The following is a 27110-nucleotide window of genomic DNA, read 5'->3' as shown; positions in this document are numbered from 1 at the left end:
AAAATGAGACTATTCTTTTAAAACTTTCAAAGCTATCTAGACAGTAGGGAACCTGCAGTTTTCCTAATATACCACAATACAGTTGAAATTTGAATAAGTATGCTCTTATTTTTAGAACAACTAAAATGTTTCCGTAAGATTCTATTGATAGTTTTCTTTGTGTACTTATTTGGAAAGTGCAGTGACAAGATTTAAAAATGGCTACAGAGTTTGGACTTGTCTGATCGATAAAACCCAAGACTTGTCAAAAGCTATGTGTAAATCATGCATAAATAGAAGAAAGGCAATTGAAAAATGATGAAGGCAAGATTCATAAGTATGTACAAATTCTATTGGGAGTATGGCAAAAACAAAACTCAGTTGATGCTATTGACTTAGCCAATTGAGAAAATCATATATATATAAACCATGAGATGTACTGTACAAAAGAAATAGAGGGCTTGTCCGGGTTTTCAACCCGGGACCTCTCGCACCCAAAGCGAGAATCATACCCCTAGACCAATGAGCCAACTGAAATAAGTGTGGTTTATTTGATTTCTTAACTGTTTTTATGTGAAAATGGTATTCTTTTAAAGCAGTCACTAATGTATACAAGGAGGAAATATTAGCATAAATAAAATGTTTCCTAATAGTCAATATTTTTCTAAGTATACTTGCTTGGAAATTGCTGTGCAAAGTTTTATGATGACCAGCAGAGTTTTTCTGATGGATAAAACCCAAGACATGTCACATGCTATGTGCAGATAAGTACTTACAAATAATTTTAGCAGTTTGACAAAAAACAAAATTCCATTGTGCAAATAAGTAAATCCAATCTATTTTGAGAGTTTTGAAAAAACAACATTCAGTTGAAATTCACTCAGGAAATTGACTTCAATAAGATAATGGAACCATGTCAAAGAATCTGAAAAGTTGGGCTCATCCAGGAGTTGAACCCGGGACCTCTCGCACCCAAAGTGAGAGTCATAGAATCATCAAGTAAGCACATTTTATTTGATTTCTTAACTGTTTTTATGTGAAAATTGTATTATTTTAAAGCAGTCACTAATGTATAAAAGGAGGAAATATTATCATATATAAAATATTTCCTAATAGTCAATATTTTTCTAAGTATACTTGCTTGGAAATTGCTGTGCAAAGTTTTATGATGCCCAGCAGAGTTTTTCTGATGGATAAAACCCAAGACATGTCACATGCTATGTGCAGATAAGTACTTACAAATAATATTAGCAGTTTGACATAAAACAAAATTCAATTCTGCAAATAAGTAAATCCAATCTATTTTGAGAGTTTTTAAAAAATAATATTCAGTTGAAGATTTTACTCAGGAAATTGACTTCAATAAGATAATGGAACTATGTCAAAGAATCTGAAAATTTGGGCTCATCCATGATTTGAACCTGGGACCTCTCACACCCTAAGTGAGAATCATAACCCTAGACCAACAAGCCACCTACCTGAACATTTTTCTATTGATTTTTCAATTGATTTAAAGAAAATAGCTTTTTGTTTTTAAAAACACCATATACATTTATGTAAAAATGAATTTGTAGAATAAATAAAATATTTCCTTATGGTCCAGTAGATAGTTTTCTAAGTATGCATATAGGAAAAGTGCAGGGACAAGATTTGTGAGTGCCTACAGAGTTTGGACTTCTCTCATGGACGAAGCTAAAGACTTGTCATATGCAATTTACAACTCATGCTTCCAGACACAGAAGAAAGGCAAAAGAAAACCTTGCAATTTCATTTTTGAACTTTTTGTGTTTCAAAATGAGACTATTCTTTTAAAACTTTCAAAGCTATCTAGACAGTAGGGAACCTGCAGTTTTCCTAATATACCACAATACAGTTGAAATTTGAATAAGTATGCTCTTATTTTTAGAACAACTAAAATGTTTCCGTAAGATTCTATTGATAGTTTTCTTTGTGTACTTATTTGGAAAGTGCAGTGACAAGATTTAAAAATGGCTACAGAGTTTGGACTTGTCTGATCGATAAAACCCAAGACTTGTCAAAAGCTATGTGTAAATCATGCATAAATAGAAGAAAGGCAATTGAAAAATGATGAAGGCAAGATTCATAAGTATGTACAAATTCTATTGCGAGTATGGCAAAAACAAAACTCAGTTGATGCTATTGACTTAGCCAATTGAGAAAATCAGATATATATAAACCATGAGATGTACTGTACAAAAGAAATAGAGGGCTTGTCCAGGATTTGAACCCGGGACCTCTCGCACCCAAAGCGAGAATCATACCCCCTGACCAACGAGCCAACTGAAATAAGTGTGGTTTATTTGATTTCTTAACTGTTTTTATGTGAAAATGGTATTCTTTTAAAGCAGTCACTAATGTATACAAGGAGGAAATATTAGCATAAATAAAATGTTTCCTAATAGTCAATATTTTTCTAAGTATACTTGCTTGGAAATTGCTGTGCAAAGTTTTATGATGACCAGCAGAGTTTTTCTGATGGATAAAACCCAAGACTTGTCACATGCTATGTGCAGATAAGTACTTACAAATAATTTTAGCAGTTTGACAAAAAACAAAATTCCATGGTGCAAATAAGTAAATCCAATCTATTTTGAGAGTTTTGAAAAAACAACATTCAGTTGAAATTCACTCAGGAAATTGACTTCAATAAGATAATGGAACCATGTCAAAGAATCTGAAAAGTTGGGCTCGTCCAGGATTTGAACCCGGGACCTCTCGCACCCAAAGTGAGAGTCATAGAATCATCAAGTAAGCACATTTTATTTGATTTCTTAACTGTTTTTATGTGAAAATTGTATTATTTTAAAGCAGTCACTAATGTATAAAAGGAGGAAATATTATCATAAATAAAATATTTCCTAATAGTCAATATTTTTCTAAGTATACTTGCTTGGAAATTGCTGTTCAAAGTTTTATGATGCCCAGCAGAGTTTTTCTGATGGATAAAACCCAAGACATGTCACATGCTATGTGCAGATAAGTACTTACAAATAATATTAGCAGTTTGACATAAAACAAAATTCAATTCTGCAAATAAGTAAATCCAATCTATTTTGAGAGTTTTTAAAAAATAATATTCAGTTGAAGATTTTACTCAGGAAATTGACTTCAATAAGATAATGGAACTATGTCAAAGAATCTGAAAATTTGGGCTCATCCATGATTTGAACCTGGGACCTCTCACACCCTAAGCGAGAATCTTAACCCTAGACCAACAAGCCACCTACCTGAACATTTTTCTATTGATTTTTCAATTGATTTAAAGAAAATAGCTTTTTGTTTTTAAAAACACCATATACATTTATGTAAAAATGAATTTGTAGAATAAATAAAATATTTCCTTATGGTCCAGTAGATAGTTTTCTAAGTATGCATATAGGAAAAGTGCAGGGACAAGATTTGTGAGTGCCTACAGAGTTTGGACTTCTCTCATGGACGAAGCTAAAGACTTGTCATATGCAATGTACAAATCATGCTTCCAGACACAGAAGAAAGGCAAAAGAAAACCTTGCAATTTCATTTTTGAACTTTTTGTGTTTCAAAATGAGACTATTCTTTTAAAACTTTCAAAGCTATCTAGACAGTAGGGAACCTGCAGTTTTCCTAATATACCACAATACAGTTGAAATTTGAATAAGTATGCTCTTATTTTTAGACCAACTAAAATGTTTCCGTAAGATTCTATTGATAGTTTTCTTTGTGTACTTATTTGGAAAGTGCAGTGACAAGATTTAAAAATGGCTACAGAGTTTGGACTTGTCTGATCGATAAAACCCAAGACTTGTCAAAAGCTATGTGTAAATCATGCATAAATAGAAGAAAGGCAATTGAAAAATGATGAAGGCAAGATTCATAAGTATGTACAAATTCTATTGGGAGTATTGCAAAAACAAAACTCGGTTGATGTTATTGACTTAGCCAATTGAGAAAATCAGATATATATAAACCATGAGATGTACTGTACAAAAGAAATAGAGGGCTTGTCCAGGATTTGAACCCGGGACCTCTCGCACCCAAAGCGAGAATCATACCACTAGACCAACGAGCCAACTGAAATAAGTGTGGTTTATTTGATTTCTTAACTGTTTTTATGTGAAAATGGTATTCTTTTAAAGCAGTCACTAATGTATACAAGGAGGAAATATTAGCATAAATAAAATGTTTCCTAATAGTCAATATTTTTCTAAGTATACTTGCTTGGAAATTGCTGTGCAAAGTTTTATGATGACCAGCAGAGTTTTTCTGATGGATAAAACCCAAGACATGTCACATGCTATGTGCAGATAAGTACTTACAAATAATTTTAGCAGTTTGACAAAAAACAAAATTCAATTGTGCAAATAAGTAAATCCAATCTATTTTGAGAGTTTTGAAAAAACAACATTCAGTTGAAATTCACTCAGGAAATTGACTTCAATAAGATAATGGAACCATGTCAAAGAATCTGAAAAGTTGGGCTCGTCCAGGATTTGAACCCGGGACCTCTCGCACCCAAAGTGAGAGTCATAGAATCATCAAGTAAGCACATTTTATTTGATTTCTTAACTGTTTTTATGTGAAAATTGTATTATTTTAAAGCAGTCACTAATGTATAAAAGGAGGAAATATTATCATAAATAAAATATTTCCTAATAGTCAATATTTTTCTAAGTATACTTGCTTGGAAATTGCTGTTCAAAGTTTTATGATGCCCAGCAGAGTTTTTCTGATGGATAAAACCCAAGACATGTCACATGCTATGTGCAGATAAGTACTTACAAATAATATTAGCAGTTTGACATAAAACAAAATTCAATTCTGCAAATAAGTAAATCCAATCTATTTTGAGAGTTTTTAAAAAATAATATTCAGTTGAAGATTTTACTCAGGAAATTGACTTCAATGAGATAATGGAACTATGTCAAAGCATCTGAAAATTTGGGCTCATCCATGATTTGAACCTGGGACCTCTCACACCCTAAGCGAGAATCATAACCCTAGACCAACAAGCCACCTACCTGAACATTTTTCTATTGATTTTTCAATTGATTTAAAGAAAATAGCTTTTTGTTTTTAAAAACACCATATACATTTATGTAAAAATGAATTTGTAGAATAAATAAAATATTTCCTTATGGTCCAGTAGATAGTTTTCTAAGTATGCATATAGGAAAAGTGCAGGGACAAGATTTGTGAGTGCCTACAGAGTTTGGACTTCTCTCATGGACGAAGCTAAAGACTTGTCATATGCAATGTACAAATCATGCTTCCAGACACAGAAGAAAGGCAAAAGAAAACCTTGCAATTTCATTTTTGAACTTTTTGTGTTTCAAAATGAGACTATTCTTTTAAAACTTTCAAAGCTATCTAGACAGTAGGGAACCTGCAGTTTTCCTAATATACCACAATACAGTTGAAATTTGAATAAGTATGCTCTTATTTTTAGAACAACTAAAATGTTTCCGTAAGATTCTATTGATAGTTTTCTTTGTGTACTTATTTGGAAAGTGCAGTGACAAGATTTAAAAATGGCTACAGAGTTTGGACTTGTCTGATCGATAAAACCCAAGACTTGTCAAAAGCTATGTGTAAATCATGCATAAATAGAAGAAAGGCAATTGAAAAATGATGAAGGCAAGATTCATAAGTATGTACAAATTCTATTGGGAGTATTGCAAAAACAAAACTCGGTTGATGTTATTGACTTAGCCAATTGAGAAAATCAGATATATATAAACCATGAGATGTACTGTACAAAAGAAATAGAGGGCTTGTCCAGGATTTGAACCCGGGACCTCTCGCACCCAAAGCGAGAATCATACCACTAGACCAACGAGCCAACTGAAATAAGTGTGGTTTATTTGATTTCTTAACTGTTTTTATGTGAAAATGGTATTCTTTTAAAGCAGTCACTAATGTATACAAGGAGGAAATATTAGCATAAATAAAATGTTTCCTAATAGTCAATATTTTTCTAAGTATACTTGCTTGGAAATTGCTGTGCAAAGTTTTATGATGACCAGCAGAGTTTTTCTGATGGATAAAACCCAAGACATGTCACATGCTATGTGCAGATAAGTACTTACAAATAATTTTAGCAGTTTGACAAAAAACAAAATTCCATGGTGCAAATAAGTAAATCCAATCTATTTTGAGAGTTTTGAAAAAACAACATTCAGTTGAAATTCACTCAGGAAATTGACTTCAATAAGATAATGGAACCATGTCAAAGAATCTGAAAAGTTGGGCTCGTCCAGGATTTGAACCCGGGACCTCTCGCACCCAAAGTGAGAGTCATAGAATCATCAAGTAAGCACATTTTATTTGATTTCTTAACTGTTTTTATGTGAAAATTGTATTATTTTAAAGCAGTCACTAATGTATAAAAGGAGGAAATATTATCATAAATAAAATATTTCCTAATAGTCAATATTTTTCTAAGTATACTTGCTTGGAAATTGCTGTTCAAAGTTTTATGATGCCCAGCAGAGTTTTTCTGATGGATAAAACCCAAGACATGTCACATGCTATGTGCAGATAAGTACTTACAAATAATATTAGCAGTTTGACATAAAACAAAATTCAATTCTGCAAATAAGTAAATCCAATCTATTTTGAGAGTTTTTAAAAAATAATATTCAGTTGAAGATTTTACTCAGGAAATTGACTTCAATAAGATAATGGAACTATGTCAAAGAATCTGAAAATTTGGGCTCATCCATGATTTGAACCTGGGACCTCTAACACCCTAAGCGAGAATCTTAACCCTAGACCAACAAGCCACCTACCTGAACATTTTTCTATTGATTTTTCAATTGATTTAAAGAAAATAGCTTTTTGTTTTTAAAAACACCATATACATTTATGTAAAAATGAATTTGTAGAATAAATAAAATATTTCCTTATGGTCCAGTAGATAGTTTTCTAAGTATGCATATAGGAAAAGTGCAGGGACAAGATTTGTGAGTGCCTACAGAGTTTGGACTTCTCTCATGGACGAAGCTAAAGACTTGTCATATGCAATGTACAAATCATGCTTCCAGACACAGAAGAAAGGCAAAAGAAAACCTTGCAATTTCATTTTTGAACTTTTTGTGTTTCAAAATGAGACTATTCTTTTAAAACTTTCAAAGCTATCTAGACAGTAGGGAACCTGCAGTTTTCCTAATATACCACAATACAGTTGAAATTTGAATAAGTATGCTCTTATTTTTAGAACAACTAAAATGTTTCCGTAAGATTCTATTGATAGTTTTCTTTGTGTACTTATTTGGAAAGTGCAGTGACAAGATTTAAAAATGGCTACAGAGTTTGGACTTGTCTGATCGCTAAAACCCAAGACTTGTCAAAAGCTATGTGTAAATCATGTATAAATAGAAGAAAGGCAATTGAAAAATGATGAAGGCAAGATTCATAAGTATGTACAAATTCTATTGGGAGTATTGCAAAAACAAAACTCGGTTGATGTTATTGACTTAGCCAATTGAGAAAATCAGATATATATAAACCATGAGATGTACTGTACAAAAGAAATAGAGGGCTTGTCCAGGATTTGAACCCGGGACCTCTCGCACCCAAAGCGAGAATCATACCACTAGACCAACGAGCCAACTGAAATAAATGTGGTTTATTTGATTTCTTAACTGTTTTTATGTGAAAATGGTATTCTTTTAAAGCAGTCACTAATGTATACAAGGAGGAAATATTAGCATAAATAAAATGTTTCCTAATAGTCAATATTTTTCTAAGTATACTTGCTTGGAAATTGCTGTGCAAAGTTTTATGATGACCAGCAGAGTTTTTCTGATGGATAAAACCCAAGACATGTCACATGCTATGTGCAGATAAGTACTTACAAATAATTTTAGCAGTTTGACAAAGAACAAAATTCAATTGTGCAAATAAGTAAATCCAATCTATTTTGAGAGTTTTGTAAAAACAACATTCAGTTGAAATTCACTCAGGAAATTGACTTCAATAAGATAATGGAACCATGTCAAAGAATCTGAAAAGTTGGGCTCGTCCAGGATTTGAACCCGGGACCTCTCGCACCCAAAGTGAGAGTCATAGAATCATCAAGTAAGCACATTTTATTTGATTTCTTAACTGTTTTTATGTGAAAATTGTATTATTTTAAAGCAGTCACTAATGTATAAAAGGAGGAAATATTATCATAAATAAAATATTTCCTAATAGTCAATATTTTTCTAAGTATACTTGCTTGGAAATTGCTGTGCAAAGTTTTATGATGCCCAGCAGAGTTTTTCTGATGGATAAAACCCAAGACATGTCACATGCTATGTGCAGATAAGTACTTACAAATAATATTAGCAGTTTGACATAAAACAAAATTCAATTCTGCAAATAAGTAAATCCAATCTATTTTGAGAGTTTTTAAAAAATAATATTCAGTTGAAGATTTTACTCAGGAAATTGACTTCAATAAGATAATGGAACTATGTCAAAGAATCTGAAAATTTGGGCTCATCCATGATTTGAACCTGGGACCTCTCACACCCTAAGCGAGAATCTTAACCCTAGACCAACAAGCCACCTACCTGAACACTTTTCTATTGATTTTTCAATTGATTTAAAGAAAATAGCTTTTTGTTTTTAAAAACACCATATACATTTATGTAAAAATGAATTTGTAGAATAAATAAAATATTTCCTTATGGTCCAGTAGATAGTTTTCTAAGTATGCATATAGGAAAAGTGCAGGGACAAGATTTGTGAGTGCCTACAGAGTTTGGACTTCTCTCATGGACGAAGCTAAAGACTTGTCATATGCAATGTACAAATCATGCTTCCAGACACAGAAGAAAGGCAAAAGAAAACCTTGCAATTTCATTTTTGAACTTTTTGTGTTTCAAAATGAGACTATTCTTTTAAAACTTTCAAAGCTATCTAGACAGTAGGGAACCTGCAGTTTTCCTAATATACCACAATACAGTTGAAATTTGAATAAGTATGCTCTTATTTTTAGAACAACTAAAATGTTTCCGTAAGATTCTATTGATAGTTTTCTTTGTGTACTTATTTGGAAAGTGCAGTGACAAGATTTAAAAATGGCTACAGAGTTTGGACTTGTCTGATCGATAAAACCCAAGACTTGTCAAAAGCTATGTGTAAATCATGCATAAATAGAAGAAAGGCAATTGAAAAATGATGAAGGCAAGATTCATAAGTATGTACAAATTCTATTGCGAGTATGGCAAAAACAAAACTCAGTTGATGCTATTGACTTAGCCAATTGAGAAAATCAGATATATATAAACCATGAGATGTACTGTACAAAAGAAATAGAGGGCTTGTCCGGGATTTGAACCCGGGACCTCTCGCACCCAAAGCGAGAATCATACCCCTTGACCAACGAGCCAACTGAAATAAGTGTGGTTTATTTGATTTCTTAACTGTTTTTATGTGAAAATGGTATTCTTTTAAAGCAGTCACTAATGTATACAAGGAGGAAATATTAGCATAAATAAAATGTTTCCTAATAGTCAATATTTTTCAAAGTATACTTGCTTGGAAATTGCTGTGCAAAGTTTTATGATGACCAGCAGAGTTTTTCTGATGGATAAAACCCAAGACGTGTCACATGCTATGTGCAGATAAGTACTTACAAATAATTTTAGCAGTTTGACAAAAAACAAAATTCAATTGTGCAAATAAGTAAATCCAATCTATTTTGAGAGTTTTGAAAAAACAACATTCAGTTGAAATTCACTCAGGAAATTGACTTCAATAAGATAATGGAACCATGTCAAAGAATCTGAAAAGTTGGGCTCGTCCAGGATTTGAACCCGGGACCTCTCGCACCCAAAGTGAGAGTCATAGAATCATCAAGTAAGCACATTTTATTTGATTTCTTAACTGTTTTTATGTGAAAATTGTATTATTTTAAAGCAGTCACTAATGTATAAAAGGAGGAAATATTATCATAAATAAAATATTTCCTAATAGTCAATATTTTTCTAAGTATACTTGCTTGGAAATTGCTGTTCAAAGTTTTATGATGCCCAGCAGAGTTTTTCTGATGGATAAAACCCAAGACATGTCACATGCTATGTGCAGATAAGTACTTACAAATAATATTAGCAGTTTGACATAAAACAAAATTCAATTCTGCAAATAAGTAAATCCAATCTATTTTGAGAGTTTTTAAAAAATAATATTCAGTTGAAGATTTTACTCAGGAAATTGACTTCAATGAGATAATGGAACTATGTCAAAGAATCTGAAAATTTGGGCTCATCCATGATTTGAACCTGGGACCTCTCACACCCTAAGCGAGAATCATAACCCTAGACCAACAAGCCACCTACCTGAACATTTTTCTATTGATTTTTCAATTGATTTAAAGAAAATAGCTTTTTGTTTTTAAAAACACCATATACATTTATGTAAAAATGAATTTGTAGAATAAATAAAATATTTCCTTATGGTCCAGTAGATAGTTTTCTAAGTATGCATATAGGAAAAGTGCAGGGACAAGATTTGTGAGTGCCTACAGAGTTTGGACTTCTCTCATGGACGAAGCTAAAGACTTGTCATATGCAATGTACAAATCATGCTTCCAGACACAGAAGAAAGGCAAAAGAAAACCTTGCAATTTCATTTTTGAACTTTTTGTGTTTCAAAATGAGACTATTCTTTTAAAACTTTCAAAGCTATCTAGACAGTAGGGAACCTGCAGTTTTCCTAATATACCACAATACAGTTGAAATTTGAATAAGTATGCTCTTATTTTTAGAACAACTAAAATGTTTCCGTAAGATTCTATTGATAGTTTTCTTTGTGTACTTATTTGGAAAGTGCAGTGACAAGATTTAAAAATGGCTACAGAGTTTGGACTTGTCTGATCGATAAAACCCAAGACTTGTCAAAAGCTATGTGTAAATCATGCATAAATAGAAGAAAGGCAATTGAAAAATGATGAAGACAAGATTCATAAGTATGTACAAATTCTATTGGGAGTATTGCAAAAACAAAACTCGGTTGATGTTATTGACTTAGCCAATTGAGAAAATCAGATATATATAAACCATGAGATGTACTGTACAAAAGAAATAGAGGGCTTGTCCAGGATTTGAACCCGGGACCTCTCGCACCCAAAGCGAGAATCATACCACTAGACCAACGAGCCAACTGAAATAAGTGTGGTTTATTTGATTTCTTAACTGTTTTTATGTGAAAATGGTATTCTTTTAAAGCAGTCACTAATGTATACAAGGAGGAAATATTAGCATAAATAAAATGTTTCCTAATAGTCAATATTTTTCTAAGTATACTTGCTTGGAAATTGCTGTGCAAAGTTTTATGATGACCAGCAGAGTTTTTCTGATGGATAAAACCCAAGACATGTCACATGCTATGTGCAGATAAGTACTTACAAATAATTTTAGCAGTTTGACAAAAAACAAAATTCCATGGTGCAAATAAGTAAATCCAATCTATTTTGAGAGTTTTGAAAAAACAACATTCAGTTGAAATTCACTCAGGAAATTGACTTCAATAAGATAATGGAACCATGTCAAAGAATCTGAAAAGTTGGGCTCGTCCAGGATTTGAACCCGGGACCTCTCGCACCCAAAGTGAGAGTCATAGAATCATCAAGTAAGCACATTTTATTTGATTTCTTAACTGTTTTTATGTGAAAATTGTATTATTTTAAAGCAGTCACTAATGTATAAAAGGAGGAAATATTATCATAAATAAAATATTTCCTAATAGTCAATATTTTTCTAAGTATACTTGCTTGGAAATTGCTGTTCAAAGTTTTATGATGCCCAGCAGAGTTTTTCTGATGGATAAAACCCAAGACATGTCACATGCTATGTGCAGATAAGTACTTACAAATAATATTAGCAGTTTGACATAAAACAAAATTCAATTCTGCAAATAAGTAAATCCAATCTATTTTGAGAGTTTTTAAAAAATAATATTCAGTTGAAGATTTTACTCAGGAAATTGACTTCAATAAGATAATGGAACTATGTCAAAGAATCTGAAAATTTGGGCTCATCCATGATTTGAACCTGGGACCTCTCACACCCTAAGCGAGAATCTTAACCCTAGACCAACAAGCCACCTACCTGAACATTTTTCTATTGATTTTTCAATTGATTTAAAGAAAATAGCTTTTTGTTTTTAAAAACACCATATACATTTATGTAAAAATGAATTTGTAGAATAAATAAAATATTTCCTTATGGTCCAGTAGATAGTTTTCTAAGTATGCATATAGGAAAAGTGCAGGGACAAGATTTGTGAGTGCCTACAGAGTTTGGACTTCTCTCATGGATGAAGCTAAAGACTTGTCATATGCAATGTACAAATCATGCTTCCAGACACAGAAGAAAGGCAAAAGAAAACCTTGCAATTTCATTTTTGAACTTTTTGTGTTTCAAAATGAGACTATTCTTTTAAAACTTTCAAAGCTATCTAGACAGTAGGGAACCTGCAGTTTTCCTAATATACCACAATACAGTTGAAATTTGAATAAGTATGCTCTTATTTTTAGAACAACTAAAATGTTTCCGTAAGATTCTATTGATAGTTTTCTTTGTGTACTTATTTGGAAAGTGCAGTGACAAGATTTAAAAATGGCTACAGAGTTTGGACTTGTCTGATCGCTAAAACCCAAGACTTGTCAAAAGCTATGTGTAAATCATGCATAAATAGAAGAAAGGCAATTGAAAAATGATGAAGGCAAGATTCATAAGTATGTACAAATTCTATTGGGAGTATTGCAAAAACAAAACTCGGTTGATGTTATTGACTTAGCCAATTGAGAAAATCAGATATATATAAACCATGAGATGTACTGTACAAAAGAAATAGAGGGCTTGTCCAGGATTTGAACCCGGGACCTCTCGCACCCAAAGCGAGAATCATACCACTAGACCAACGAGCCAACTGAAATAAGTGTGGTTTATTTGATTTCTTAACTGTTTTTATGTGAAAATGGTATTCTTTTAAAGCAGTCACTAATGTATACAAGGAGGAAATATTAGCATAAATAAAATGTTTCCTAATAGTCAATATTTTTCTAAGTATACTTGCTTGGAAATTGCTGTGCAAAGTTTTATGATGACCAGCAGAGTTTTTCTGATGGATAAAACCCAAGACATGTCACATGCTATGTGCAGATAAGTACTTACAAATAATTTTAGCAGTTTGACAAAAAACAAAATTCAATTGTGCAAATAAGTAAATCCAATCTATTTTGAGAGTTTTGAAAAAACAACATTCAGTTGAAGTTCACTCAGGAAATTGACTTCAATAAGATAATGGAACCATGTCAAAGAATCTGAAAAGTTGGGCTCGTCCAGGATTTGAACCCGGGACCTCTCGCACCCAAAGTGAGAGTCATAGAATCATCAAGTAAGCACATTTTATTTGATTTCTTAACTGTTTTTATGTGAAAATTGTATTATTTTAAAGCAGTCACTAATGTATAAAAGGAGGAAATATTATCATAAATAAAATATTTCCTAATAGTCAATATTTTTCTAAGTATACTTGCTTGGAAATTGCTGTTCAAAGTTTTATGATGACCAGCAGAGTTTTTCTGATGGATAAAACCCAAGACATGTCACATGCTATGTGCAGATAAGTACTTACAAATAATATTAGCAGTTTGACATAAAACAAAATTCAATTCTGCAAATAAGTAAATCCAATCTATTTTGAGAGTTTTTAAAAAATAATATTCAGTTGAAGATTTTACTCAGGAAATTGACTTCAATAAGATAATGGAACTATGTCAAAGAATCTGAAAATTTGGGCTCATCCATGATTTGAACCTGGGACCTCTCACACCCTAAGCGAGAATCATAACCCTAGACCAACAAGCCACCTACCTGAACATTTTTCTATTGATTTTTCAATTGATTTAAAGAAAATAGCTTTTTGTTTTTAAAAACACCATATACATTTATGTAAAAATGAATTTGTAGAATAAATAAAATATTTCCTTATGGTCCAGTAGATAGTTTTCTAAGTATGCATATAGGAAAAGTGCAGGGACAAGATTTGTGAGTGCCTACAGAGTTTGGACTTCTCTCATGGACGAAGCTAAAGACTTGTCATATGCAATGTACAAATCATGCTTCCAGACACAGAAGAAAGGCAAAAGAAAACCTTGCAATTTCATTTTTGAACTTTTTGTGTTTCAAAATGAGACTATTCTTTTAAAACTTTCAAAGCTATCTAGACAGTAGGGAACCTGCAGTTTTCCTAATATACCACAATACAGTTGAAATTTGAATAAGTATGCTCTTATTTTTAGAACAACTAAAATGTTTCCATAAGATTCTATTGATAGTTTTCTTTGTGTACTTATTTGGAAAGTGCAGTGACAAGATTTAAAAATGGCTACAGAGTTTGGACTTGTCTGATCGATAAAACCCAAGACTTGTCAAAAGCTATGTGTAATTCATGCATAAATAGAAGAAAGGCAATTGAAAAATGATGAAGGCAAGATTCATAAGTATGTACAAATTCTATTGGGAGTATGGCAAAAACAAAACTCAGTTGATGCTATTGACTTAGCCAATTGAGAAAATCAGATATATATAAACCATGAGATGTACTGTACAAAAGAAAAAGAGGGCTTGTCAGGGATTTGAACCCGGGACCTCTCGCACCCAAAGCGAGAATCATACCACTAGACCAACGAGCCAACTGAAATAAGTGTGGTTTATTTGATTTCTTAACTGTTTTTATGTGAAAATGGTATTCTTTTAAAGCAGTCACTAATGTATACAAGGAGGAAATATTAGCATAAATAAAATGTTTCCTAATAGTCAATATTTTTCTAAGTATACTTGCTTGGAAATTGCTGTGCAAAGTTTTATGATGACCAGCAGAGTTTTTCTGATGGATAAAACCCAAGACATGTCACATGCTATGTGCAGATAAGTACTTACAAATAATTTTAGCAGTTTGACAAAAAACAAAATTCAATTGTGCAAATAAGTAAATCCAATCTATTTTGAGAGTTTTGAAAAAACAACATTCAGTTGAAATTCACTCAGGAAATTGACTTCAATAAGATAATGGAACCATGTCAAAGAATCTGAAAAGTTGGGCTCATCCAGGATTTGAACCCGGGACCTCTCGCACCCAAAGTGAGAGTCATAGAATCATCAAGTAAGCACATTTTATTTGATTTCTTAACTGTTTTATGTGAAAATTGTAATATTTTAAAGCAGTCACTAATGTATAAAAGGAGGAAATATTATCATAAATAAAATATTTCCTAATAGTCAATATTTTTCTAAGTATACTTGCTTGGAAATTGCTGTTCAAAGTTTTATGATGCCCAGCAGAGTTTTTCTGATGGATAAAACCCAAGACATGTCACATGCTATGTGCAGATAAGTACTTACAAATAATATTAGCAGTTTGACATAAAACAAAATTCAATTCTGCAAATAAGTAAATCCAATCTATTTTGAGAGTTTTTAAAAAATAATATTCAGTTGAAGATTTTACTCAGGAAATTGACTTCAATAAGATAATGGAACTATGTCAAAGAATCTGAAAATTTGGGCTCATCCATGATTTGAACCTGGGACCTCTCACACCCTAAGCGAGAATCATAACCCTAGACCAACAAGCCAACTACCTGAACATTTTTTTATTGATTTTTCAATTGATTTAAAGAAAATAGCTTTTTGTTTTTAAAAACACCATATACATTTATGTAAAAATGAATTTGTAGAATAAATAAAATATTTCCTTATGGTCCAGTAGATAGTTTTCTAAGTATGCATATAGGAAAAGTGCAGGGACAAGATTTGTGAGTGCCTACAGAGTTTGGACTTCTCTCATGGACGAAGCTAAAGACTTGTCATATGCAATGTACAAATCATGCTTCCAGACACAGAAGAAAGGCAAAAGAAAACCTTGCAATTTCATTTTTGAACTTTTTGTGTTTCAAAATGAGACTATTCTTTTAAAACTTTCAAAGCTATCTAGACAGTAGGGAACCTGCAGTTTTCCTAATATACCACAATACAGTTGAAATTTGAATAAGTATGCTCTTATTTTTAGAACAACTAAAATGTTTCCGTAAGATTCTATTGATAGTTTTCTTTGTGTACTTATTTGGAAAGTGCAGTGACAAGATTTAAAAATGGCTACAGAGTTTGGACTTGTCTGATCGATAAAACCCAAGACTTGTCAAAAGCTATGTGTAAATCATGCATAAATAGAAGAAAGGCAATTGAAAAATGATGAAGGCAAGATTCATAAGTATGTACAAATTCTATTGGGAGTATGGCAAAAACAAAACTCAGTTGATGCTATTGACTTAGCCAATTGAGAAAATCAGATATATATAAACCATGAGATGTACTGTACAAAAGAAAAAGAGGGCTTGTCTGGGATTTGAACCCGGGACCTCTCGCATCCACAGCGAGAATCATACCCCTAGACCAACGAGCCAACTGAAATAAGTGTGGTTTATTTGATTTCATAACTGTTTTTATGTGAAAATGGTATTCTTTTAAAGCAGTCACTAATGTATACAAGGAGGAAATATTAGCATAAATAAAATGTTTCCTAATAGTCAATATTTTTCTAAGTATACTTGCTTGGAAATTGCTGTGCAAAGTTTTATGATGACCAGCAGAGTTTTTCTGATGGATAAAACCCAAGACATGTCACATGCTATGTGCAGATAAGTACTTACAAATAATTTTAGCAGTTTGACAAAAAACAAAATTCCATTGTGCAAATAAGTAAATCCAATCTATTTTGAGAGTTTTGAAAAAACAACATTCAGTTGAAATTCACTCAGGAAATTGACTTCAATAAGATAATGGAACTATGTCAAAGAATCTGAAAAGTTGGGCTCGTCCAGGATTTGAACCCTGGACCTCTCGCACCCAAAGTGAGAGTGATAGAATCATCAAGTAATCACATTTTATTTGATTTCTTAACTGTTTTTATGTGAAAATTGTATTATTTTAAAGCAGTCACTAATGTATAAAAGGAGGAAATATTATCATAAATAAAATATTTCCTAATAGTCAATATTTTTCTAAGTATACTTGCTTCGAAATTGCTGTGCAAAGTTTTATGATGCCCAGCAGAGTTTTTCTGATGGATAAAACCCAAGACATGTCACATGCTATGTGCAGATAAGTACTTACAAATAATATTAGCAGTTTGACATAAAACAAAATTCAATTCTGCAAATAAGTAAATCCAATCTATTTTGTGAGTTTTTAAAAATTAATATTCCGTTGAAGATTTTACTCAGGAAATTGACTTCAATAAGATAATGGAACTATGTCAAAGAATCTGAAAATTTGGGCTCATCCATGATTTGAACCTGGGACCTCTCACACCCTAAGCAAGAATCATAACCCTAGACCAACAAGCCACCTACCTGAACATTTTTCTATTGATTTTTCAATTGATTTAAAGAAAATAGCTTTTTGTTTTTAAAAACACCATATACATTTATGTAAAAATGAATTTGTAGAATAAATAAAATATTTCCTTATGGTCCAGTAGATAGTTTTCTAAGTATGCATATAGAAAAAGTGCAGGGACAAGATTTGTGAGTGCCTCCAGAGTTTGGACTTCTCTCATGGACGAAGCTAAAGACTTGTCATATGCAATTTACAAATCATGCTTCCAGACACAGAAGAAAGGCAAAAGAAAACCTTGCAATTTCATTTTTGAACTTTTTGTGTTTCAAAATGAGACTATTCTTTTAAAACTTTCAAAGCTATCTAGACAGTAGGGAACCTGCAGTTTTCCTAATATACCACAATACAGTTGAAATTTGAATAAGTATGCTCTTATTTTTAGAACAACTAAAATGTTTCCGTAAGATTCTATTGATAGTTTTCTTTGTGTACTTATTTGGAAAGTGCAGTGACAAGATTTAAAAATGGCTACAGAGTTTGGACTTGTCTGATCGATAAAACCCAAGACTTGTCAAAAGCTATGTGTAAATCATGCATAAATAGAAGAAAGGCAATTGAAAAATTAATAAAGGCAAGATTCATAAGTATGTACAAATTCTATTGGGAGTATTGCAAAAACAAAACTCGGTTGATGTTATTGACTTAGCCAATTGAGAAAATCAGATATATATAAACCATGAGATGTACTGTACAAAAGAAATAGAGGGCTTGTCCGGGATTTGAACCCGGGACCTCTCGCACCCAAAGCGAGAATCATACCACTAGACCAACGAGCCAACTAAAATAAGTGTGGTTTATTTGATTTCTTAACTGTTTTTATGTGAAAATGGTATTCTTTTAAAGCAGTCACTAATGTATACAAGGAGGAAATATTAGCATAAATAAAATGTTTCCTAATAGTCAATATTTTTCTAAGTATACTTGCTTGGAAATTGCTGTGCAAAGTTTTATGATGACCAGCAGAGTTTTTCTGATGGATAAAACCCAAGACATGTCACATGCTATGTGCAGATAAGTACTTACAAATAATTTTAGCAGTTTGACAAAAAAAACAAAATTCAATTGTGCAATTAAGTAAATCCAATCTATTTTGAGAGTTTTGAAAAAACAACATACAGTTGAAATTCACTCAGGAAATTGACTTCAATAAGATAATGGAACCATGTCAAAGAATCTGAAAAGTTGGGCTCGTCCAAGATTTGAACCCAGGACCTTTCGCACCCAGAGTGAGAGTCATAGAATCATCAAGTAAGCACATTTTATTTGATTTCTTAACTGTTTTATGTGAAAATTTTATTATTTTAAAGCAGTCACTAATGTATAAAAGGAGGAAATATTATCATAAATAAAATATTTCCTAATAGTCAATATTTTTCTAAGTATACTTGCTTGGAAATTGCTGTGCAAAGTTTTATGATGCCCAGCAGAGTTTTTTTGATGGATAAAACCCAAGACATGTCACATGCTATATGCAGATAAGTACTTACAAATAATATTAGCAGTTTGACATAAAACAAAATTCAATTCTGCAAATAAGTAAATCCAATCTATTTTGAGAGTTTTTAAAAAATAATATTCAGTTTAAGATTTTACTCAGGAAATTGACTTCAATAAGATAATGGAACTATGTCAAAGAATCTGAAAATTTGGGCTCATCCATGATTTGAACCTGGGACCTCTCACACCCTAAGCGAGAATCATAACCCTAGACCAACAAGCCACCTACCTGAACATTTTTCTATTGATTTTTCAATTGATTTAAAGAAAATAGCTTTTTGTTTTTAAAAACACCATATACATTTATGTAAAAATGAATTTGTAGAATAAATAAAATATTTCCTTATGGTCCAGTAGATAGTTTTCTAAGTATGCATATAGGAAAAGTGCAGGGACAAGATTTGTGAGTGCCTACAGAGTTTGGACTTTTCTCATGGACGAAGCTAAAGACTTGTCATATGCAATTTACAAATCATGCTTCCAGACACAGAAGAAAGGCAAAAGAAAACCTTGCAATTTCATTTTTGAACTTTTTGTGTTTCAAAATGAGACTATTCTTTTAAAACTTTCAAAGCTATCTAGACAGTAGGGAACCTGCAGTTTTCCTAATATACCACAATACAGTTGAAATTTGAATAAGTATGCTCTTATTTTTAGAACAACTAAAATGTTTCCGTAAGATTCTATTGACAGTTTTCTTTGTGTACTTATTTGGAAAGTGCAGTGACAAGATTTAAAAATGGCTACAGAGTTTGGACTTGTCTGATCGATAAAACCCAAGACTTGTCAAAAGCTATGTGTAAATCATGCATAAATAGAAGAAAGGCAATTGAAAAATGATGAAGGCAAGATTCATATGTATGTACAAATTCTATTGGGAGTATGGCAAAAACAAAACTCAGTTGATGCTATTGACTTAGCCAATTGAGAAAATCAGATATATATAAACCATGAGATGTACTGTACAAAACAAATAGAGGGCTTGCCCGGGATTTGAACCCGGGACCTCTCGCACCTAAAGCGAGAATCATACCCCTAGACCAACGAGCCAACTGAAATAAGTGTGGTTTATTTGATTTCTTAACTGATTTTATGTGAAAATGGTATTCTTTTAAAGCAGTCACTAATGTATACAAGGAGGAAATATTAGCATAAATAAAATGTTTCCTAATAGTCAATATTTTTCTAAGTATACTTGCTTGGAAATTGCTGTGCAAAGTTTTATGATGACCAGCAGAGTTTTTCTGATGGATAAAACCCAAGACATGTCACATGCTATGTGCAGATAAGTACTTACAAATAATTTTAGCAGTTTGACAAAAAAAACAAAATTCAATTGTGCAATTAAGTAAATCCAATCTATTTTGAGAGTTTTGAAAAAACAACATACAGTTGAAATTCACTCAGGAAATTGACTTCAATAAGATAATGGAACCATGTCAAAGAATCTGAAAAGTTGGGCTCGTCCAGGATTTGAACCCAGGACCTCTCGCACCCAGAGTGAGAGTCATAGAATAATCAAGTAAGCACATTTTATTTGATTTCTTAACTGTTTTATGTGAAAATTTTATTATTTTAAAGCAGTCACTAATGTATAAAAGGAGGAAATATTATCATAAATAAAATATTTCCTAATAGTCAATATTTTTCTAAGTATACTTGCTTGGAAATTGCTGTGCAAAGTTTTATGATGCCCAGCAGAGTTTTTCTGATGGATAAAACCCAAGACATGTCACATGCTATATGCAGATAAGTACTTACAAATAATATTAGCAGTTTGACATAAAACAAAATTCAATTCTGCAAATAAGTAAATCCAATCTATTTTGAGAGTTTTTAAAAAATAATATTCAGTTTAAGATTTTACTCAGGAAATTGACTTCAATAAGATAATGGAACTATGTCAAAGAATCTGAAAATTTGGGCTCATCCATGATTTGAACCTGGGACCTCTCACACCCTAAGCGAGAATCATAACCCTAGACCAACAAGCCACCTACCTGAACATTTTTCTATTGATTTTTCAATTGATTTAAAGAAAATAGCTTTTTGTTTTTAAAAACACCATATACATTTATGTAAAAATGAATTTGTAGAATAAATAAAATATTTCCTTATGGTCCAGTAGATAGTTTTCTAAGTATGCATATAGGAAAAGTGCAGGGACAAGATTTGTGAGTGCCTACAGAGTTTGGACTTTTCTCATGGACGAAGCTAAAGACTTGTCATATGCAATTTACAAATCATGCTTCCAGACACAGAAGAAAGGCAAAAGAAAACCTTGCAATTTCATTTTTGAACTTTTTGTGTTTCAAAATGAGACTATTCTTTTAAAACTTTCAAAGCTATCTAGACAGTAGGGAACCTGCAGTTTTCCTAATATACCACAATACAGTTGAAATTTGAATAAGTATGCTCTTATTTTTAGAACAACTAAAATGTTTCCGTAAGATTCTATTGATAGTTTTCTTTGTGTACTTATTTGGAAAGTGCAGTGACAAGATTTAAAAATGGCTACAGAGTTTGGACTTGTCTGATCGATAAAACCCAAGACTTGTCAAAAGCTATGTGTAAATCATGCATAAATAGAAGAAAGGCAATTGAAAAATGATGAAGGCAAGATTCATATGTATGTACAAATTCTATTGGGAGTATGGCAAAAACAAAACTCAGTTGATGCTATTGACTTAGCCAATTGAGAAAATCAGATATATATAAACCATGAGATGTACTGTACAAAAGAAATAGAGGGCTTGTCCGGGATTTGAACCCGGGACCTCTCGCATCCACAGCAAGAATCATACCCCTAGACCAACGAGCCAACTGAAATAAGTGTGGTTTATTTGATTTCTTAACTGTTTTTATGTGAAAATGGTATTCTTTTAAAGCAGTCACTAATGTATACAAGGAGGAAATATTAGCATAAATAAAATGTTTCCTAATAGTCAATATTTTTCTAAGTATACTTGCTTGGAAATTGCTGTGCAAAGTTTTATGATGACCAGCAGAGTTTTTCTGATGGATAAAACCCAAGACATGTCACATGCTATGTGCAGATAAGTACTTACAAATAATTTTAGCAGTTTGACAAAAAACAAAATTCAATTGTGCAAATAAGTAAATCCAATCTATTTTGAGAGTTTTGAAAAAACAACATTCAGTTGAAATTCACTCAGGAAATTGACTTCAATAAGATAATGGAACTATGTCAAAGAATCTGAAAAGTTGGGCTCGTCCAGGATTTAAACCCGGGACCTCTCGCACCCAAAGTGAGAGTGATAGAATCATCAAGTAAGCACATTTTATTTGATTTCTTAACTGTTTTTATGTGAAAATTGTATTATTTTAAAGCAGTCACTAATGTATAAAAGGAGGAAATATTATCATAAATAAAATATTTCCTAATAGTCAATATTTTTCTAAGTATACTTGCTTGGAAATTGCTGTGCAAAGTTTTATGATGCCCAGCAGAGTTTTTCTGATGGATAAAACCCAAGACATGTCACATGCTATGTGCAGATAAGTACTTACAAATAATATTAGCAGTTTGACATAAAACAAAATTCAATTCTGCAAATAAGTAAATCCAATCTATTTTGAGAGTTTTTAAAAAATAATATTCAGTTGAAGATTTTACTCAGGAAATTGACTTCAATAAGATAATGGAACTATGTCAAAGAATCTGAAAATTTGGGCTCATCCATGATTTGAACCTGGGACCTCTCACACCCTAAGCGAGAATCATAACCCTAGACCAACAAGCCACCTACCTGAACATTTTTCTATTGATTTTTCAATTGATTTAAAGAAAATAGCTTTTTGTTTTTAAAAACACCATATACATTTATGTAAAAATGAATTTGTAGAATAAATAAAATATTTCCTTATGGTCCAGTAGATAGTTTTCTAAGTATGCATATAGGAAAAGTGCAGGGACAAGATTTGTGAGTGCCTACAGAGTTTGGACTTTTCTCATGGACGAAGCTAAAGACTTGTCATATGCAATTTACAAATCATGCTTCCAGACACAGAAGAAAGGCAAAAGAAAACCTTGCAATTTCATTTTTGAACTTTTTGTGTTTCAAAATGAGACTATTCTTTTAAAACTTTCAAAGCTATCTAGACAGTAGGGAACCTGCAGTTTTCCTAATATACCACAATACAGTTGAAATTTGAATAAGTATGCTCTTATTTTTAGAACAACTAAAATGTTTCCGTAAGATTCTATTGACAGTATTCTTTGTGTACTTATTTGGAAAGTGCAGTGACAAGATTTAAAAATGGCTACAGAGTTTGGACTTGTCTGATCGATAAAACCCAAGACTTGTCAAAAGCTATGTGTAAATCATGCATAAATAGAAGAAAGGCAATTGAAAAATGATGAAGGCAAGATTCATAAGTATGTACAAATTCTATTGGGAGTATTGCAAAAACAAAACTCGGTTGATGTTATTGACTTAGCCAATTGAGAAAATCAGATATATATAAACCATGAGATGTACTGTACAAAACAAATAGAGGGCTTGTCCGGGATTTGAACCCGGGACCTCTCGCATCCAAAGCGAGAATCATACCCCTAGACCAACGAGCCAACTGAAATAAGTGTGGTTTATTTGATTTCTTAACTGATTTTATGTGAAAATGGTATTCTTTTAAAGCAGTCACTAATGTATACAAGGAGGAAATATTAGCATAAATAAAATGTTTCCTAATAGTCAATATTTTTCTAAGTATACTTGCTTGGAAATTGCTGTGCAAAGTATTATGATGACCAGCAGAGTTTTTCTGATGGATAAAACCCAAGACATGTCACATGCTATGTGCAGATAAGTACTTACAAATAATTTTAGCAGTTTGACAAAAAAAACAAAATTCAATTGTGCAATTAAGTAAATCCAATCTATTTTGAGAGTTTTGAAAAAACAACATACAGTTGAAATTCACTCAGGAAATTGACTTCAATAAGATAATGGAACCATGTCAAAGAATCTGAAAAGTTGGGCTCGTCCAGGATTTGAACCTGGGACCTCTCGCACCCAAAGTGAGAGTCATAGAATCATCAAGTAAGCACATTTTATTTGATTTCTTAACTGTTTTTATGTGAAAATTGTATTATTTTAAAGCAGTCACTAATGTATAAAAGGAGGAAATATTATCATAAATAAAATATTTCCTAATAGTCAATATTTTTCTAAGTATACTTGCTTGGAAATTGCTGTGCAAAGTTTTATGATGCCCAGCAGAGTTTTTCTGATGGATAAAACCCAAGACATGTCACATGCTATGTGCAGATAAGTACTTACAAATAATATTAGCAGTTTGACATAAAACAAAATTCAATTCTGCAAATAAGTAAATCCAATCTATTTTGAGAGTTTTTAAAAAATAATATTCAGTTGAAGATTTTACTCAGGAAATTGACTTAAATAAGATAATGGAACTATGTCAAAGAATCTGAAAATTTGGGCTCATCCATGATTTGAACCTGTGACCTCTCACACCCTAAGCGAGAATCATAACCCTAGACCAACAAGCCACCTACCTGAACATTTTTCTATTGATTTTTCAATTGATTTAAAGAAAATAGCTTTTTGTTTTTAAAAACACCATATACATTTATGTAAAAATGAATTTGTAGAATAAATAAAATATTTCCTTATGGTCCAGTAGATAGTTTTCTAAGTATGCATATAGGAAAAGTGCAGGGACAAGATTTGTGAGTGCCTACAGAGTTTGGACTTCTCTCATGGACGAAGCTAAAGACTTGTCATATGCAATTTACAAATCATGCTTCCAGACACAGAAGAAAGGCAAAAGAAAACCTTGCAATTTCATTTTTGAACTTTTTGTGTTTCAAAATGAGACTATTCTTTTAAAACTTTCAAAGCTATCTAGACTGTAGGGAACCTGCAGTTTTCCTAATATACCACAATACAGTTGAAATTTGAATAAGTATGCTCTTATTTTTAGAACAACTAAAATGTTTCCGTAAGATTCTATTGATAGTTTTCTTTGTGTACTTATTTGGAAAGTGCAGTGACAAGATTTAAAAATGGCTACAGAGTTTGGACTTGTCTGATCGATAAAACCCAAGACTTGTCAAAAGCTATGTGTAAATCATGCATAAATAGAAGAAAGGCAATTGAAAAATGATGAAGGCAAGATTCATAAGTATGTACAAATTCTATTGGGAGTATTGCAAAAACAAAACTCGGTTGATGTTATTGACTTAGCCAATTGAGAAAATCAGATATATATAAACCATGAGATGTACTGTACAAAACAAATAGAGGGCTTGTCCGGGATTTGAACCCGGGACCTCTCGCACCCAAAGCGAGAATCATACCCCTAGACCAACGAGCCAACTGAAATAAGTGTGGTTTATTTGATTTCTTAACTGATTTTATGTGAAAATGGTATTCTTTTAAAGCAGTCACTAATGTATACAAGGAGGAAATATTAGCATAAATAAAATGTTTCCTAATAGTCAATATTTTTCTAAGTATACTTGCTTGGAAATTGCTGTGCAAAGTTTTATGATGACCAGCAGAGTTTTTCTGATGGATAAAACCCAAGACATGTCACATGCTATGTGCAGATAAGTACTTACAAATAATTTTAGCAGTTTGACAAAAAAAACAAAATTCAATTGTGCAATTAAGTAAATCCAATCTATTTTGAGAGTTTTGAAAAAACAACATACAGTTGAAATTCACTCAGGAAATTGACTTCAATAAGATAATGGAACCATGTCAAAGAATCTGAAAAGTTGGGCTCGTCCAGGATTTGAACCCAGGACCTCTCGCACCCAGAGTGAGAGTCATAGAATAATCAAGTAAGCACATTTTATTTGATTTCTTAACTGTTTTATGTGAAAATTTTATTATTTTAAAGCAGTCACTAATGTATAAAAGGAGGAAATATTATCATAAATAAAATATTTCCTAATAGTCAATATTTTTCTAAGTATACTTGCTTGGAAATTGCTGTGCAAAGTTTTATGATGCCCAGCAGAGTTTTTCTGATGGATAAAACCCAAGACATGTCACATGCTATATGCAGATAAGTACTTACAAATAATATTAGCAGTTTGACATAAAACAAAATTCAATTCTGCAAATAAGTAAATCCAATCTATTTTGAGAGTTTTTAAAAAATAATATTCAGTTTAAGATTTTACTCAGGAAATTGACTTCAATAAGATAATGGAACTATGTCAAAGAATCTGAAAATTTGGGCTCATCCATGATTTGAACCTGGGACCTCTCACACCCTAAGCGAGAATCATAACCCTAGACCAACAAGCCACCTACCTGAACATTTTTCTATTGATTTTTCAATTGATTTAAAGAAAATAGCTTTTTGTTTTTAAAAACACCATATACATTTATGTAAAAATGAATTTGTAGAATAAATAAAATATTTCCTTATGGTCCAGTAGATAGTTTTCTAAGTATGCATATAGGAAAAGTGCAGGGACAAGATTTGTGAGTGCCTACAGAGTTTGGACTTTTCTCATGGACGAAGCTAAAGACTTGTCATATGCAATTTACAAATCATGCTTCCAGACACAGAAGAAAGGCAAAAGAAAACCTTGCAATTTCATTTTTGAACTTTTTGTGTTTCAAAATGAGACTATTCTTTTAAAACTTTCAAAGCTATCTAGACAGTAGGGAACCTGCAGTTTTCCTAATATACCACAATACAGTTGAAATTTGAATAAGTATGCTCTTATTTTTAGAACAACTAAAATGTTTCCGTAAGATTCTATTGATAGTTTTCTTTGTGTACTTATTTGGAAAGTGCAGTGACAAGATTTAAAAATGGCTACAGAGTTTGGACTTGTCTGATCGATAAAACCCAAGACTTGTCAAAAGCTATGTGTAAATCATGCATAAATAGAAGAAAGGCAATTGAAAAATGATGAAGGCAAGATTCATATGTATGTACAAATTCTATTGGGAGTATGGCAAAAACAAAACTCAGTTGATGCTATTGACTTAGCCAATTGAGAAAATCAGATATATATAAACCATGAGATGTACTGTACAAAAGAAATAGAGGGCTTGTCCGGGATTTGAACCCGGGACCTCTCGCATCCACAGCAAGAATCATACCCCTAGACCAACGAGCCAACTGAAACAAGTGTGGTTTATTTGATTTCTTAACTGTTTTTATGTG

The 27110-nt window shown here is 32.0% G+C and overlaps 11 non-coding genes across 11 annotated transcripts; all 11 read right to left on the bottom strand.

The window, feature by feature from the left end:
* Positions 1 to 3976: 3976 nt before the first annotated feature.
* On the bottom strand, positions 3977 to 4048 carry TRNAP-UGG (transfer RNA proline (anticodon UGG)). The gene has a single exon. It is a non-coding gene; the product is annotated as a tRNA-Pro (tRNA).
* A 1698-nt stretch (positions 4049 to 5746) lies between these two features.
* TRNAP-UGG (transfer RNA proline (anticodon UGG)) lies at positions 5747 to 5818 on the bottom strand. The gene has a single exon. It is a non-coding gene; the product is annotated as a tRNA-Pro (tRNA).
* A 1698-nt stretch (positions 5819 to 7516) lies between these two features.
* TRNAP-UGG (transfer RNA proline (anticodon UGG)) lies at positions 7517 to 7588 on the bottom strand. The gene has a single exon. It is a non-coding gene; the product is annotated as a tRNA-Pro (tRNA).
* Positions 7589 to 9286: 1698 nt separating this feature from the next.
* On the bottom strand, positions 9287 to 9358 carry TRNAP-UGG (transfer RNA proline (anticodon UGG)). Its single transcript has one exon. It is a non-coding gene; the product is annotated as a tRNA-Pro (tRNA).
* Positions 9359 to 11056: 1698 nt separating this feature from the next.
* TRNAP-UGG (transfer RNA proline (anticodon UGG)) lies at positions 11057 to 11128 on the bottom strand. Its single transcript has one exon. It is a non-coding gene; the product is annotated as a tRNA-Pro (tRNA).
* Positions 11129 to 12826: 1698 nt separating this feature from the next.
* Positions 12827 to 12898, bottom strand: TRNAP-UGG (transfer RNA proline (anticodon UGG)). The gene has a single exon. It is a non-coding gene; the product is annotated as a tRNA-Pro (tRNA).
* Positions 12899 to 14596: 1698 nt separating this feature from the next.
* TRNAP-UGG (transfer RNA proline (anticodon UGG)) lies at positions 14597 to 14668 on the bottom strand. Its single transcript has one exon. It is a non-coding gene; the product is annotated as a tRNA-Pro (tRNA).
* A 3468-nt stretch (positions 14669 to 18136) lies between these two features.
* On the bottom strand, positions 18137 to 18208 carry TRNAP-UGG (transfer RNA proline (anticodon UGG)). The gene has a single exon. It is a non-coding gene; the product is annotated as a tRNA-Pro (tRNA).
* Positions 18209 to 19907: 1699 nt separating this feature from the next.
* Positions 19908 to 19979, bottom strand: TRNAL-UAG (transfer RNA leucine (anticodon UAG)). The gene has a single exon. It is a non-coding gene; the product is annotated as a tRNA-Leu (tRNA).
* Positions 19980 to 23448: 3469 nt separating this feature from the next.
* TRNAP-UGG (transfer RNA proline (anticodon UGG)) lies at positions 23449 to 23520 on the bottom strand. The gene has a single exon. It is a non-coding gene; the product is annotated as a tRNA-Pro (tRNA).
* A 1700-nt stretch (positions 23521 to 25220) lies between these two features.
* TRNAP-UGG (transfer RNA proline (anticodon UGG)) lies at positions 25221 to 25292 on the bottom strand. Its single transcript has one exon. It is a non-coding gene; the product is annotated as a tRNA-Pro (tRNA).
* Positions 25293 to 27110: the final 1818 nt, after the last annotated feature.

Source organism: Taudactylus pleione, unplaced genomic scaffold (genome assembly GCF_031769625.1).
Source record: "Taudactylus pleione unplaced genomic scaffold, aTauple2 ptg000317l, whole genome shotgun sequence".
NCBI lineage: Eukaryota > Metazoa > Chordata > Amphibia > Anura > Myobatrachidae > Taudactylus > Taudactylus pleione.
The sequence above is the reverse complement of the archived record's forward strand: the minus strand, read 5'-3'. Positions and strand labels throughout refer to the sequence as shown.